The 15,631-nt window shown below is 39.3% G+C and overlaps 1 protein-coding gene across 10 annotated transcripts in view; it reads left to right on the forward strand.

Moving 5' to 3' along the window:
* The window catches only part of LOC138736914 (PC3-like endoprotease variant B), a 1,109,211-nt gene that overhangs the window by 636,515 nt on the left and 457,065 nt on the right, over positions 1-15,631 (forward strand). The gene's annotated exons all lie outside the window — the stretch shown is intronic.

The following is a 15,631-nucleotide window of genomic DNA, read 5'->3' on the forward strand; positions in this document are numbered from 1 at the left end:
ATAGGTTATATCTAAAAATATTTCAGGAGATTTTCGTATTCAGCAGCTCAAAATCCATAAGTGTTCAGGAAACTAAATCTTTGTTGTCCAGTTTTATTTGTACACATTTGTCATGAAAACAACATCATAGAGATTTGGGTGAGACATTTCACCCATAATGATAAAATTTAGAACCTGTTTACAAGTTTTCAAAAAAGTAAAATATTGCAGTGGATTGGTATCTGAAACAAAAGTAGTGATCATTGAAAACATATGGGCTGGTTGTTTGCCATTCACAAATTTAGGAATTCCTGTTCTCCTGATGTGGTGACTACTTGACAGATTGCATTAGTTTTATTTCAGCTGTTCAGAGTCTGCATATTCTGTTAAAATTATTCAATAATATTTCCAGTTCAATATTTCCACTAAACTCATGGCACAATGTTGTATGTTGCAAAGATAACATTCTGTGCAGTGATTAACACAACCCAATGATGTGAAGTTGATCCAATTTCATGTTTATTATCATTTAATTGCACAAGTACAATTTGCACAGCGTTCTCCAGTCCTTGGTGCAAAGATGCAGATCCACAACCAGAAACACCACAGATACAAACACTACATACACAGGACAAATATACATATATAAAAATAAATACAGATTTTGTTTAGTAAATATGAGAGTCTCAGATGCTTAGTGTGAACAGTTCCTTTGGTTGTTCAGCATTCTCACTGCCCGTGGGAAGAAGCTGTTTCTCAGTCTGGTGGTATTGGCTCTGATACTCCTCTTTTCTGACAGGAGTAGCTAAAAGATACTGTGTGCGGGGTGGTAGGGGTCCTCAATGATTTTGCATGCCCTCTTCAGTCAAGGATCCCAGTAGATCTCATCAATGGATGTGGGGGTGGGGGGGTGGCAGACCCCAGTGATCCTCTCTGCCACTCATAGTTCTGTAGATTGACCTCCAATCCAATTCTCTCCAGCAACCGTATCACAGTGTGTTGCAGCTAGCCAGGACAGACTTGATGGAGCTCCTATAGAAGGTTGACATGATGGTGGTCAGTAGCCTTACCCACTTCTCTCTTCTCAGGAAGTGCAGTTCCTGCAATACCTTGCTGAAAAGTGAGGGGATATTGTGCATCCATGATAGGTTACTTGTTAAGTGGACACCAAGGAACTTGATGCTCTCTACTCTCTCCACCAGCAAGTTACTGATGCGTAGTGGAGGGTAGTTCTTCATGGTCCTCTCCTCGTCTCTGTCATCTTGTCCACATTGAGTCTCGGGTTGTTATTCTCACACCACATAATGAGATTTTCCATCTCTTCTTTGTATTGAGACTCATAGTTGTTACAGATGAGGCCAACTACTTTTGTATCATCCGTAAACTTGATGACTCTGTTGGAGCTGGAGCTGGCAATGCAATCATGAGTTAGTGGCGCGAACAGGAATATCCAGATCTTCCTGTTGGCACTTCTTCTATAATAAAAATAAGCCCATTATTTTTGATAGATAGTTGAAGTTTGACAAACATCAGAATGCTCCAGTTTTGCTGACCCATATATTCATTAAAAAAGTACTAATCACTCCCTATCCCATAACCTTCTATTTTTCATCCTTCCATGTGTTTGTCTAAGAGTCTTTTAAATGCCCCAATGTTTCAAACTCCACCACCATCCATGGCAAGGCACCCATAGCTCTCTGTGTGTAAAAAAAAACTTTCCCCTCATGTTTCCACTAAATTTTCCACCCTTCACTTTGTACATACTATATATCCTCTGGTGTTTGCTATTCCTGCCCTGGGAAAAAGGTGCTGGCTATCCACCCTATCTATACCTGTCATAATCTTGTAGACCTCTATTAAGTCTCCTCTCATCCTTCTATGCTCCAAAAAGTCCCAGCTCTGTTAACCTTGCCTCATGAGACTTATTTTCCAATCCAGGCAACATCCTGATAAATCTCCTCTGAACCCTCTCCATTGCTTCCACATCCTTCCTATAATGATGTGACCAGAACTGAACATCATAATACTCTTAATTGCAGACTCACCAGAGATTTGTAGAGTTGTAACATGACCTCCCAACTCTTGAACTCAATCCCCCTATTAATGAAGTCCAGCATCCCATAAGTGTTCTTAAATATCCTATCAATTTGTGTGGTGACCTTGAGGGATGTATGGATTTTTTACCCCAAGGTCCCTTTGTTCATCAACACTCTTAAGTATCTGACCATTAACTCTGTACTTAGCCTTCTGGTTTGTCCTTCCAAAATGTGTCACCTTATCCGGTTTGAATTCCATCTACTACTTTTCCACCCAACTCTTTATACTGTCCATATAGTTTTGTAACCTAAGATAACCTTCAGCACCATCCAGGATTCTTCCAACCTTTGTATCATTTGAAAACATATTGACCCACCTTCCATCTAGGTTATTTATAAAGGTAACAAAGAGAAGTGATCCCAGAACAGATCCTTGCAGAACTCCATTGGTCATGAAACTCCATGCAAAATAGTTTCCTACCACTCCTACTCTCTGCATTCTATATACAAGCCAATTTTTTATCCACACAGCTAAGGTTCCATGGATCCCACGCCTCATGATTTTCTGAACAAGACTCTCATGGGGACCTTGTCAAATGCCTTAATAAGATCCATATAGACTGTATCTACCACCCTACCTTCATCAATTTAATTTGTTACCTTCCCAAAAGATCCAATTACGCACATGAAGCACGACCATCCTTTCAAAAAGCTGACTGTCCTTGAGTAGACTTTATTTCTCCAAATGCTCATAGATCCTATCCTTAAGAATTCTCTCCAATAGTTTGCACACTACTGATGTAAGAGTCATCAGTCTCCCTATTATGTTTTCTAAACAAGGGGACCACATTTGCCATTCTCCAATCCTCCTGCACATCCCGTGTGGCCACAGAGAACTCAAACATCATAACCACTGTTCCAGACATCTCTTGTAATGGCACTAATTTACCACAGCTTACAAACAAAGAATACACTCACTTGTTTCTTTCAGCACACCATGAAATTATTGACTAGACTTGTTGCATTCTTCAACTCCCCAAAGACCACCCAGCAAAATTCCTCTAACCTTCTCACTAGCTCACTGCCACATGGACGATCCTGACACTCTCATTCTCCTCCATACGCGACTGCACATTCTTGCCTCACTTCCCACAGCAACCTAGAATATATCGCATCCGTCCCCATGGACTTATCAATCTTTAATGTTTTTAAGACAATGCTTCCTTCTTTGTCTTGACTAGTTGCCTCACCTGTTTCGTCAACTATGGTTCCCTTTTCCTACCATCTTTACTCTATCCAAGTGGGACAAGCCTATCCCGAACCCAATAGAAGTGGTCCCTAAACTTCCTCCACATTAATTCTGTACTTCCACCCTTGAACATCTACTTCCAATTTACTCTTGATAGTTCCAGCCTCACCCTATCTTAATTATTCCTTCCATAATTAAACTCTTTGCCATTTTGTCTGCTTTTATCTTTATCTATAGCTGTGCTAAAAGTCAAGGAGTTGTGGTCACTCTCACCAAAATACTCACCCACCAAGAAGTCTGCTGCATGACCAGGTTCATTATCCAGTATGGCCTCTTTTCTCGTCGGCTGGTCCACATACTGTGTCAGGAATCCTTTTTGAACCCACCTGACAAATTCAGCCCCATCCATCCCTCGCAGTCAGGAAGTCCCAGTCAATATTAAGCAAGTTGAAGTCTCCCATAGCAATAACCCTGTATTTCCTGCACCATTCCAAAATCTGCCTGCTTATCTGCTTCTCAGTATCCAAAGGAGCATATTTGCGGACCTATAGACTACTCCTAGTGCAGCGACTACTCCCTTCCTATTTCTGACTTCCACTCATACTATCTCAGTGGACACTCCCTCAGCACCATCCTCTCTTTCTATAGCCATTATACTATCTCTGACCAGTTGTGCTACTTCCCCGCCCTCTCTTACCTCCCATCCTATTCCTTTTAAAAGACCTAAATCCCAGTAGCTGCATCAGCCAATCCTGCCCTTGCTCCAGTCGTCTCAATAATGGCCACAACATTTTTGATCCACATACTGATCCATGTTCTAAGTTCATGGCCTTTATTCCTAATAAAACATTTACATTTTGTCTCCTGCCTGTCTTCCCTTACAAACTCAGAGTACATTGCATCATGTTTTTGACCTGCTGCCCTATTCTCTGCACTCACATTCTGGTTCCCACTGTGCCCCCACCCCCACCCCCACCATCCCTGGCCAAGCTAATGTAACCCTTCCCAAAAGCTCGAGCAAACTTGCCTGCCAGAATATTGGACACTTTCCAGTTTAGATGCAGCCTGTCTATTTTGTACAGGTTTGACCTTCCCCAGAAGAGATCTCCATGATCTCTTCCATCTAGGTTATTTATAAAGGCACCAACTCTTCAGCCATGCATTCATCTGCCACAACTTCCTAATCCTACCCTTTCTGGCATAGACAGCAATCCCTTGATTACCACCCTTAAGATCCTGCTTAACTTATTTTGTAATTCCCTATATTCCCTCTTCAGGACCTCATCCCTACTCCTATCCATGTCATTGATCCCCACATGTCCCATGACATCTGGCTGCCCACTCTCCCCTTCAAGCATCCTGTGAAGTCGATCGGAGACCTCACTGACCCTAGCACTTGGGAAGCAATATACCATCCAAGAGCTTCAATCTTGTTCACAAACCTCCTATCTCTTTGCCTAACCAATGAGTGTCCAATCACTAAAGCTGTCCTCTTTCCCCCTCCCCTCCCTTCTGAGCCAAGAGGTGTGACCACTATAACTTGTCCCTGGTAGATGGTTTCCCCCTCCCCCCAACAGTATCCACTCCGCCCAACAGATTCAAAAACGATATATTTATTGTTGAGGGGAATTGGCATGCGGTGCTCTGCACTGTCTGCTTATTTCCCTTCCCTCTCCTAAGAGTCACCAGCTACCAGCCTCCTGAATTTTGGCAGTGACCATCTCAGTGAACCTCCTCTCTATGACTGCCTCTGCCTCCTGAATGATGCAGAGTTCATCCATCTTTAGCTTTACTTCCCTAACTCAGTCTCCAAGGAGCTGTAGCTGGATGCACCTCTAGAAGGTGTAGTCATCAGGGACAATTGTGCTGTCACAAATTTCCACATGCTGCATTCCAAGCATTTCCACTCCCCTAGCTGCTGTCTTCATTGTCTATTCCTTTTTAAACACTAAAGTCACATCCGACCTTACCTTACTGGAAACAAGCCCGCCCCCAGCCTCTGCTCACCAAAGCCTTGTGAGACAAATCTTCAAACTCCCACTCATATCCTGAACTACTCACGCACTGGCTGCTCCACTTGTGCTTCTCCTCTTTTAATTTGTCACTGCCCCTTATCTGTAGTCCTCACTCCTACCAAATCACCATCCTGTTTAACCCTTAAATTGTCATCTGCTCCCTTTTTAAATACACTCACCTAACACTGGTTCCTTATACTCACAGCTCTTCCAAGTCCCAAGCTCCTCCTCTTCCAATGACAGTCCCAAAATTACAATGGCCCGAGCCCCTCTCCACTCCATTTTTAAATACGCTCACCAAAGCCACTTCGCAACAGCTCTCCTGAAACCCTCACTCCTCCTTCTACAGTAACGTTCCCAAAATTACAATCTGATAGATCATTTTATGGGATGCTTATTTAAGAATAAAGCAGTCTCCATTTATTACCTAGTGAACCATTTCTATGTTTATTTTGGGTGTATGTTCTTCTATTTGAAAAGTTATATGATTGATAATCTAAGAACCAGGGAATTGAATAAAAAAATACATAAAGGAGACATGTGACATGCAAGTATTAAAATAAATTAGAAACTGAATTATGAAGCTGGCACAGGAACTGTGACACCTGGACAGAATGTGGGAAATTTTGGCACATACGCTGTGATTAACACTTGAGCTTGAACTTTTGTTGTTTTTTTTAAAATCCTAGAGACATTTCGAACATGAAAATGTATTCACTGCAGCTTAAACTGGGAACAATAGAACATTCTGCAATCAAATTTGTTGAAATCAGAGTACAAGGTGAAGGAGAAGCTGGAGGAACTCAGTGGGTCAGACAGAATCCATGACTCAAAATGGTCAGCCAGTGTTTTAGGTTGGAACCCTATATCCATAGATACCCAACCTGAAACATTGACTGTACATGCCCACTGAGTCCCTCCAGCTTTGCTTACTTCACTCAAAATTCCAACATCTGCAATTTTTATGTCTCTCTTTTTACAAGATGATGGAAACCATAAGATATTGGAGTCGAAGTAAGTAATTTGGCTCATTGAGTCTCCTCTGCCATTCCATCATGAGCTAATCCATTCTCTCACTCAGCCCCACATTCCTGCCTTCTCCCCATAAACCTTGATACCCTAACTACTTATGGCCTTCACCTTCTGATTACTGTGAGTTTTCATCAATGTGTTCGGTGTTTTTTTGTTCTCTTCATCTTAAAACAAAATTAAATGTACATTAATGAATCATAAGGATGAGAGTTTTTCAGTTCTGGGAGAATAACCTCCTTGACATGATTTCAAGTTAGTGAAGGAGAAGAAAAAGATAGGAAAGTATAACAGACTGAGTCCACATCATCAACATTAATACTGTTTTTACTTATACCTTTCCTATCAACTAACAATGTTGGATGAGGTGGAACAGTGCTGGTAAAAGCTCTGCTTTAGTCCATGTGATAGCATGCAGTGATTAAATTGAAGATTACCAGATTCTTCAAGGCAGTATGAATAGGTGGGAGAACTGAAGTTTTTATTTTGATTACGAGGAGAAAATCTGTCAATTAAATGGAACATAGAAGCTGCCCGTGATAATGCATGTGGACATTTGTGGAGAAAGAGAGTTTGCAATTGTAGATGTTATAGAAAGAGATGGACTTTTAACCCATTATTCTTGCCTTATTATGTTCCAGGCATTACATATCAGCCTCTGACCCACACCTCCTCCTCCCAGTTCTATCTGCCCCATGCCTCCCCAGTCCATTTGCTGAATTCATGTTCCCTTTTCTGCTTCCACCCATCACCCCATCAGCCTCTATCTCAACACTCCCTTCCACTTTTATATGGGCGATCTCTCAGTCCTGATGCAGGTGGTTAATTCAAAATGTCACCCATCCCTTTGCCTCCACATCTGCTGAGTTCTTCCAGCAAATTGTTCTTTGTGCTTGACACGTGCTTTGGATAGAAGAAAGGTTAATACAGAATGAAGGAAACTGAACAATGGAGAAATGGAAATGTATGACATAGAAGTGTATGCTGAATGACAATGTTTCTGAATTCTATGTTAATAAGTGGATTAAAATGCAAAAGTATGATAATAAGGAGCTTTTCCATATTACAACATATAATTATATATCTTTGCAAACATTTATGAAGATTTGCTTTCACACCATCGGTCTTAACCAACCTCTGAGAAAAAAATTGGAATAAAAATACACAAAAATCATTAAGGGGTGGGGGAATGGAGGTTTACAGACTAATTCAATGATTCAGCTCTTGTGCTTATTTCTAATTTTCTATGAAGGTTCACTTCACCATCATGAATGGGTGTAGTAAGCCACGCATCTTAAGTATTCAAATGAGATGTGGGCATTCAGGAGTTTTCTGAACCAATATAAACAAAGCCTGAGAAAGTGCAATGCGCTTGTCCTGTTGAATCATACTAAAGTGAATCAAATCAACTTTATGTTGATGTAGACCTCATAGAAATTGAGATGACTCATTATTCCCCAATGAGAAAAATATTTCCACTACATCAGGTGTGAAAATCTTTCATCATTCTAATAAACTTCATATATATATGTAATAGAAGTATCGTGTAAAGGTCAAAGAGGCAAGGTCCTGTCTCTATATTACTTTCTGTAGGACCTTGCTGTATTCTTCACTTTTTCCAAGTACCCGTAGAAAGAGAACAAAACAATAATGGGAGCATCATTGGGCCAGAATTTTTTCTTCTAAACTGCACAATGATTGGGTAAGGGCAGGATATGTTGTAATTTGATAACCCTTGTAAATGAATAATGTAAGACTTTATCTGGTAACTCACATAAAATGCACACTTTGCAGGTACGGCTTAATGTTTCATGCATTGATTAGAACCATGGATAATTATCATGGAAAGGCTGTGGATGTTGTCTGCATGGACTTTAGTAAGGCCTTTGACAAGATTCCATATGGGACGTTAGTCAGGAATGTTCAGACACTGAGTATTCATGATGAAGTAATGAACTGGATTCGACAATGGCTGGACGGGAGAAAGCCGAGAGTAGTGGTGGATGATTCCTTCTCAGACTGAAGGCATGTAACTTGTGGTGTGCCTCAAAAATCAATGCTGGGACTATTGTTGTTTGTCAATTACATCAATGATCTGGATGATAATGTGGTAAATTAGATCAGAAAATTTGTAGGTGACATTAAGATTGGAGATGTTGTGCACAGTGAAGAAGGTTTTCAAAGCTTGCATAGGGATCTGAACCAACTGAAAATATGGGCTGAAAAATGGCAGATGGAATTTAATGCAGACAAGAATAAGGTGTTGCATTTTGGAAGGACGAACCAAGACACATCACGGTTAATGGTAGGGCTGAGGAGTGTAGCAGAACAGAGGAATCTGGGAATACAGGTATACCATTCCCTGAAAGTGGTGTCACAATTGGATCAGGTTATAAGATCTTTTGGCATATTGGCCTTCATAAATCAAAGTTGTAAAATACTTTGGTGAGGCCAAATTTGGAGTATTGTGTGCAGTTTTGATCACCTAACTGCAGGAAAGATATCAATAAGATAGAAAGAGTGCAGAGAAAGTTTACTAGGATGTTGCCTGGATTTCAGGAACTAAGTTACAGGGAAAAGTTAAACAGGTTAGGACTTTATTCCCAGAAGCATAGAACAATGACAGGAAATTTGATAGAAGTATTTAAAATTATGAGGGGGATAGACAGAGTAACTGTAGATAGGCTTTTTCCACTGAGGATGGGTAAAATACAAACCAGAGGACATGAGTTAAGTGTGAAAGGGGAAAAGTTTAGGGGGAATTTCTTCACACAGAGAGTGGTGGGGTGTGGAATGAGCTTCCAGCTGAAATAGTGATTGCGGGCTCAATTTTAACATTTAAGTAGAATTTGGGCAGGTACATGGATGGAAAAAGTATGGAGGGCTATGGACTGGGTGCCAATCAGTGGGACTAGGCAAAAAAAATGGTTTGGCACAGATTAGAAGGACCAAAGAGGCTCGATTCTGCGCTCTAATGTTTTATGGTTCTGTTACAAATCGTGTGTGTGTTGGGGGTGGTGTTAATATTGAACAACAAAGATAGATGCTCTTGGAATAAATAAAGAAAAGAACTGGTGCAAATTTATCATTGGTGCAGATTCTCAGAAATATTTAGAATAAGTTCATTTGACACATTTTATCCATGCAAGTTCTTAAACATGATAATCAATAACTAAATCTAATTTTTTCACCTGTTTGCTTGGATTTGGGAATAATGCTTCCCATGGTGTAAACTTTGCCATGACTTCCAAGTATCCTGAAAGTTGACAATGCTCTCTTCTGTAAAGGAAACTATTTTTGTTTTCTCATTTCTTTTCTTCCCCCAGGTGTAATTGCGTCATTACAATCAATTCAGTGAACCATTCTGGCAGTTGCATATTCTAGCATGCTAAGAAATCTGTTCCAAAGTTCTCTTTAGTTCGCTTTTATGGTTTACTTAAATTTACATTGCCTTAATTATGTCTTGTGTCCAAGTGATTTCAGGATGGTGCATGATAATAATGGTTGAATCTGGTTTGTTGATATTGAAGGGGAAGCATGGTTGACGCAGCTATTATTGCAACTCTATTACAGCGCCAGCAGCTCATGTTTGATTCCAGTGCTGTCTGTAAGGAGTTTCTATGTTTTCCTTGTGACCTGCATGGATTTCCTCCAGGTGTTCCAGTTTCCTCCTGCCCTCCAGAAACCTATGGGGTTTGTCGGTTAATTGGTATGTTTGAGTGGCATAGCCTCGTAAACTCCAGTTAGCGATTATTTTGGCTTGAAGTGTATGGCACTTCAATCTAATCAATACAATCCATCACAGGGCCTTTCACGTGGGTTCTGTATGTCTAGATTTTTTAAAAATTATATATATTTGTAATTTCTGTAGATTCTTATACATTACTGTTTATTAAAGCAATGGAAATTTTAACCAGACGTCCTTTATTGAAGGTGAATAACATCAATCAATAACAGTGGCTGATGCAACATGTATTAAAAGGCATGGTGCACATTTCTTCAAGTTGGATGCATAAATGATGTACTACAGTATATCACTCCATCACAAACCTCTTCAATAGTACTAAGAGTTGGAAACACATGCTAATACCTTTATCTTCTATCCAGTCTTTTTGAGCTGAGCTCAGGGAATCGTAGACAGGGACTTATATGATCTGGGGAGCGTTGTTTCATTTCATGTCATGTTTCCTTTCTGCATCACTGGGGAATGTATGTAATGTTTATTGTTCCTTTAGAATCCAGGGTTTTTCCGTATTTTAAGACAAATAATTGTAAATGAGACAAATGGATGCCATTTAACCCTGGGGCTCACAATCACCAGGCTGTGACTCTGGACTTAGAATGCTGTCTAGACCTCTCAAATGCAATCCATTCCTTCTGAACCGTCCATTACTTTGTATTTATTGGTTATTGGGCCACTTATCACACGGAGTTTACACAGCAGGGAACTGGGATAAATGCCAGTTTTCTTTTCTGTGTCGCTTGATCCAAGACAACAAATAAATCTCCTGTCCTCCTACACAACTTCTTTACTGAAGCATATGGGCTCAATAAAAATGTGGCATTTTCTTTGCTGGATGAGAAAGTCTCCATGTAAGGACATTCTTTAAATCGGTGGCATTGCCAGGAATCTTTAGGATAATTATTTTGTAGCTAGCTTTTAATTTTATTTAAATTGAAGTTTCTTCTGTGATTTCAAAATTATTAATTTATCTTTGACATGGAACTTATCTGGCATTTAATTTGTACAAGTGCCAATGTTAAAATAAATATTAAATTGTTGGACCTTTATTTAATTGGGACACATTTATTTTCCTTGAAACCTTCACACTTTCTCAGTGGAATCCAATTCTGGATGAGGATGACTTCAGCTCCAGTTTTGTGGGTCCTGCAGTGGCTGATATGGAACATGCAGACTTCACTGCAAGTTGGGCAGGAGATTCCTGATGGGGAAGGTGCATTCCTTCAGCTGCTTCTACTGTGTTTCTATTTATTCCTCTCAAACAGATCAGGTTCTCACTGCCAACCAAAATGTTCCTTCTCCACTTTGAACAGCCATGGACCAGAAAATCCTACAAGTTCATGGGGATGTTGCACACTTTTTCAAAGTAAATTTGTGGACATCCTTGAATGGCTTCCAATGTCTACCTGGTAATGTCTTTCAATTCAAATTAAGCAAATTGTGTGATACGAACAAACATTCCATCACACTGGCTTCCATAGATCCAAAGATATGTCAATACACTTTAGCGATAAAGAGACATTAAAATATGTAATGTAAAATGTATCACTGTGCTGTTAAAAGTTCACATACAACTGAGCATACTCATTGTGCTATATAAGAACTTAAAGGACATTTCTGGGATTTCCTGAACCACTTGAGCTGAATGGATAGATCACAATGTTAATTTTGTAACTTTATTTGAAGTGTGACTCAGCAGTTCACATTTTAATTGCATGTGCACGTGTGTGGATGCATGTGTGTGCACACATATGCGTGTTTGTATTCCTATCTGTGTGTGATGTACTATGAACATTAGTATAGAAAAGATATGCTTCAGAAAAATCACTGTAAAAAGGACGTCATTCTGCACAAATGTGGTTTAAGTGTGTAAATGCTGAAGGGAAGATCTCAATGTAATGTTTATCTGATATCTTTTCTCAGCACCATTAGCTCATTTGAATGCCACTTGGAAATGCTGCTTCTCAGCAGCTGACTTTCTTCATGCTGAACACTCTGACCCTGACGATGCTTACTGTTCTTTTGGGCTGAAAATGAGATCTGGCATTTAATTTCAAGGTCTCAGCCACCAATCTGTCAAAAGTCTTCATTTTCCGAGTGCCCACTAGAACTGCTGACGCTCACAGCCAACTCTGAGCGCTTTCATCTTTCACTGGCAATAAACATGTCGCAGTGGTGGGGTGAAGTGCAATCTGGAATTAAATTTACTGCACATAAAATATGGTGCTACTTTTATTGGTTGAAATACATGCCACTCATAATTTATTTGCAGTTGCCAGACTAACATAAAGTGAGAGTGTTTCTAGATTCTCAATGTTGGAGGGGAGATAAACTATATCCAATGCTAACACCTCCAATATCAGCAGTTTCCCTTTTTACAAGGACACAAATTACATTCTTGAAATGTTGATGTGATTTCTGAGATGTGTTTTCTGAAAAAAAAACTTTATTTTTGTTGATTACTTTAAAATATATGCATCCAATAAAGTGATGAAGAAATATTTAGTGATGTACCTCAACTGTATGATATTTTAGAGTGCATTAATTCAAGGAATCTGAGAATCTTTGTGAAGCCATGGAGCTAATATTTTTTTCCAAAGTCATCTCTCTCTATTTTATCTTGCGATATGACCATGGGATTAATTAGGCTTCTTCAATTTCTGGAACCCAAAATTAAGACACATTGCTAAGCATTTTGAGGCAGAAGTTACCAAAATCAGATTACTTGCTGTACAATTTGTATTTTAATAATGGCATTCCTGAGATTGTCCTTCAGATGGACTGCTGGAATTGCTCACTTGTTTTCGGGCAGGCCTCTTTATTAGGCAAATTATGTCCAAATGTTTACCAATGGGATCATGGTCATAATGTTGTCATGCTCATGGACTGAATTTCCTCTGTTGTCACACAGACTGCTTGTACTAGGCACTAAAGTAACAAAAGGTTCCAAACACTTCTTTTGATATCACTTTTATGGGGACGAGAAACAGGAGAAAAATACGAGGTTAGTTCCTCCTTTCCTCTCCAGCCCTGAACTTCATCATTGCTCCATCTCTCCAATAAATTTGCATATATCCAGGACTATGCTAAAATTTCTCAAACCTCATTGGTGGCCCATAAGGCAGGATGCCAATGTGGTCCTGTGGTCACTCAACCAAAATCCAAAATTAACCTGCTTCTGTATCAGACATGCAGGCATTATCTAACTAAAAATATATCTGGCGAGGGAGTCTCCGAAACGCTGACTCTTTATTTCTTCCCACATAAGCACGTGACCTGCAGAGTACTTACAACAATTTATACTTTTCTGTTAGATTTTCAGTAGCTGGAGTGTTTTTATTTAACTAAAGGATGTGTCTTAATTTATTTGTGTGGGTGTGTGGGTGTGCGGGCGGGCGGGCACGTGCGCGCTTGCATATTATAAACCACTGGAATAAGAATTTTGCCAGAAGACGAAGGTGATGGTTAGTAAAATGGCTGAAGTTGGCAAACCCTCATGATTTATACAAACACTACCATCCATTTTCCCTGTCGATTATATTTTATTTAAAACTGATGGATTCTAATTAAAATGTGCTTGACGTGTTTAATCATTTAAACCGCATTCCATCTTAACATTAGTAGCATCAGAATAGAAAGCAGCGCTGACACAATGATAAAAAAGTCCGAAAATGGCAGTTTAGGTAATAGTGTGCAATTCAACACAGTTTAACCAACTGCATCTACCTTTTGATTCTAACTTTTAATCATTTTACTCAATATTAATGTGATGAAAACACTCTGTTCTTAAAAAAAAATTCAACAGCTCCAAAAAATGTCTTTAGCACATTTTGAAGTGGGTGAATATTAAGATTGAGAGAGCTGTATTTCCTGCTAAGCCTGCTTTCTTTTTCAATGTGGATATTTTTTTAGTAGCATCCCTTGATGAAAAGCTCAGGCTCGAATCGTTGGTTAAGTATCTTTATCTTTGCTCTATAAAGTACACTGTTTGACCAGTTGAGTTTCTCCAGTATTGTGTTTTTACTTCAATCATGGTGTTTGCAGACTTTCGTATTTTACTCCTTGCTGGGCCCTCTTTTATGTGTTATAACTGACATTACGTTTTACATAATGGGATGTGATAAAGAAATCATGAACTTCCAAAATAGGATTAATAATGCATTCAAAATAAATCCAAGAGAAAAGTAATAGTTTTACTGATATTCTATAAGAATGCTATTTTGGTCTTTTATCAAAGGCTAAGAAAAGTTTAGGAAGTAAACTTTCAGAGGTAAGTTTTTTTTTACATAGAAGGTGGTAGGTGCCTGGAACACATTGACAGAAGTGGTGGTGAAGGCAGGTACAAAAGGGACATTCAAAAGACACTTAGATAGCTGCATGGTTGTCAGAAAAATAAAGGATTATGGGTGTAAGGTAGATTATTATGGAGCAGGTTTACATAAGGTCAGCATAACACTGAAAGGTCTGTACTGTGCAGTAATGTTCTATGTTCACTCAGTGATCTTGCTTCAGCATACTTTGTATGTGGTATATGGGCTTCTTTGTGGGTTCTGTAATTTTTGGCAAAAGTTATTAAGAAACAAAGAATGCTATTTGTTGTTTATAAGACCTCCCTGCTGTACATCATGATGTCACCCTTCCATATATATATATATATACATATACATATGTGTCAGTAGCCATGTTAGTCTGATGGTATTAAAAAATGAGAAAAGCACCACATTTCTGAGTCCTAATTGTGTATTGCATACACAACACTATCAGAAACATCATAGACCATATTCGCTGATGATTGGCATTGCCAATCTTCTCCCCACTAAATAGATGAAGATTAAGAACGCCCTCTGGCCTACCCAATGTACATTTCCAATTATACAGAACCAATCTCCCCTTTTCTCTCTCTCTCTCTCTCTCTCTCTCTCTCGCGCGCGCAGGCACACACACACACACACACACACACACACACACACACACACACACACACACACACACACACACACACACACACACACACACACACACACACACACACACACACACACAAAACCACTCATCCCTACCTGCATATTCTTGTGGCAACATAAATAAACTGTAGTTTTAACCAAGTGAGTGTTTTGCCACATCATGAGCATTTTTAGCTGCTGCCTCCATGCAGTTACTCTGTTCATTGTTGTAAAATCATTTTCATGTAATTTTCCCTCCTGTATGTCCTTTTATTTAATCACATGCTATTTTTTGGATAATAAAATGACTTGTTCCTGTATGTCAAATTTGTATTTGCCTTCTGCTCTGATGCTGACCTTGCTTGATGCTACTTGATCTTCCTTTTTATTGCAATACTTTACTCTGTGCTCTTTAAACTGTTGTGTGCAATGTTAGAGATGACCAATTAGTCTGTTCACAGAAGAGCTCTTCTTACCATACCAACTATTTTGTGACAAGTAAACAAAAACTTATTCACATTATTAAAAGTATCCAACATCCGGCTTCTGCTCCAATATATGGAAATTTATGTTACCTTTTGTCAAAATCAGCTTGTCACCTGGGTTTGATCCTAACCTCAGCCGCTGAGTGTGTTGTG

The sequence above is a fragment of the Narcine bancroftii genome, chromosome 6 (assembly GCF_036971445.1).
Source record: "Narcine bancroftii isolate sNarBan1 chromosome 6, sNarBan1.hap1, whole genome shotgun sequence".
NCBI lineage: Eukaryota > Metazoa > Chordata > Chondrichthyes > Torpediniformes > Narcinidae > Narcine > Narcine bancroftii.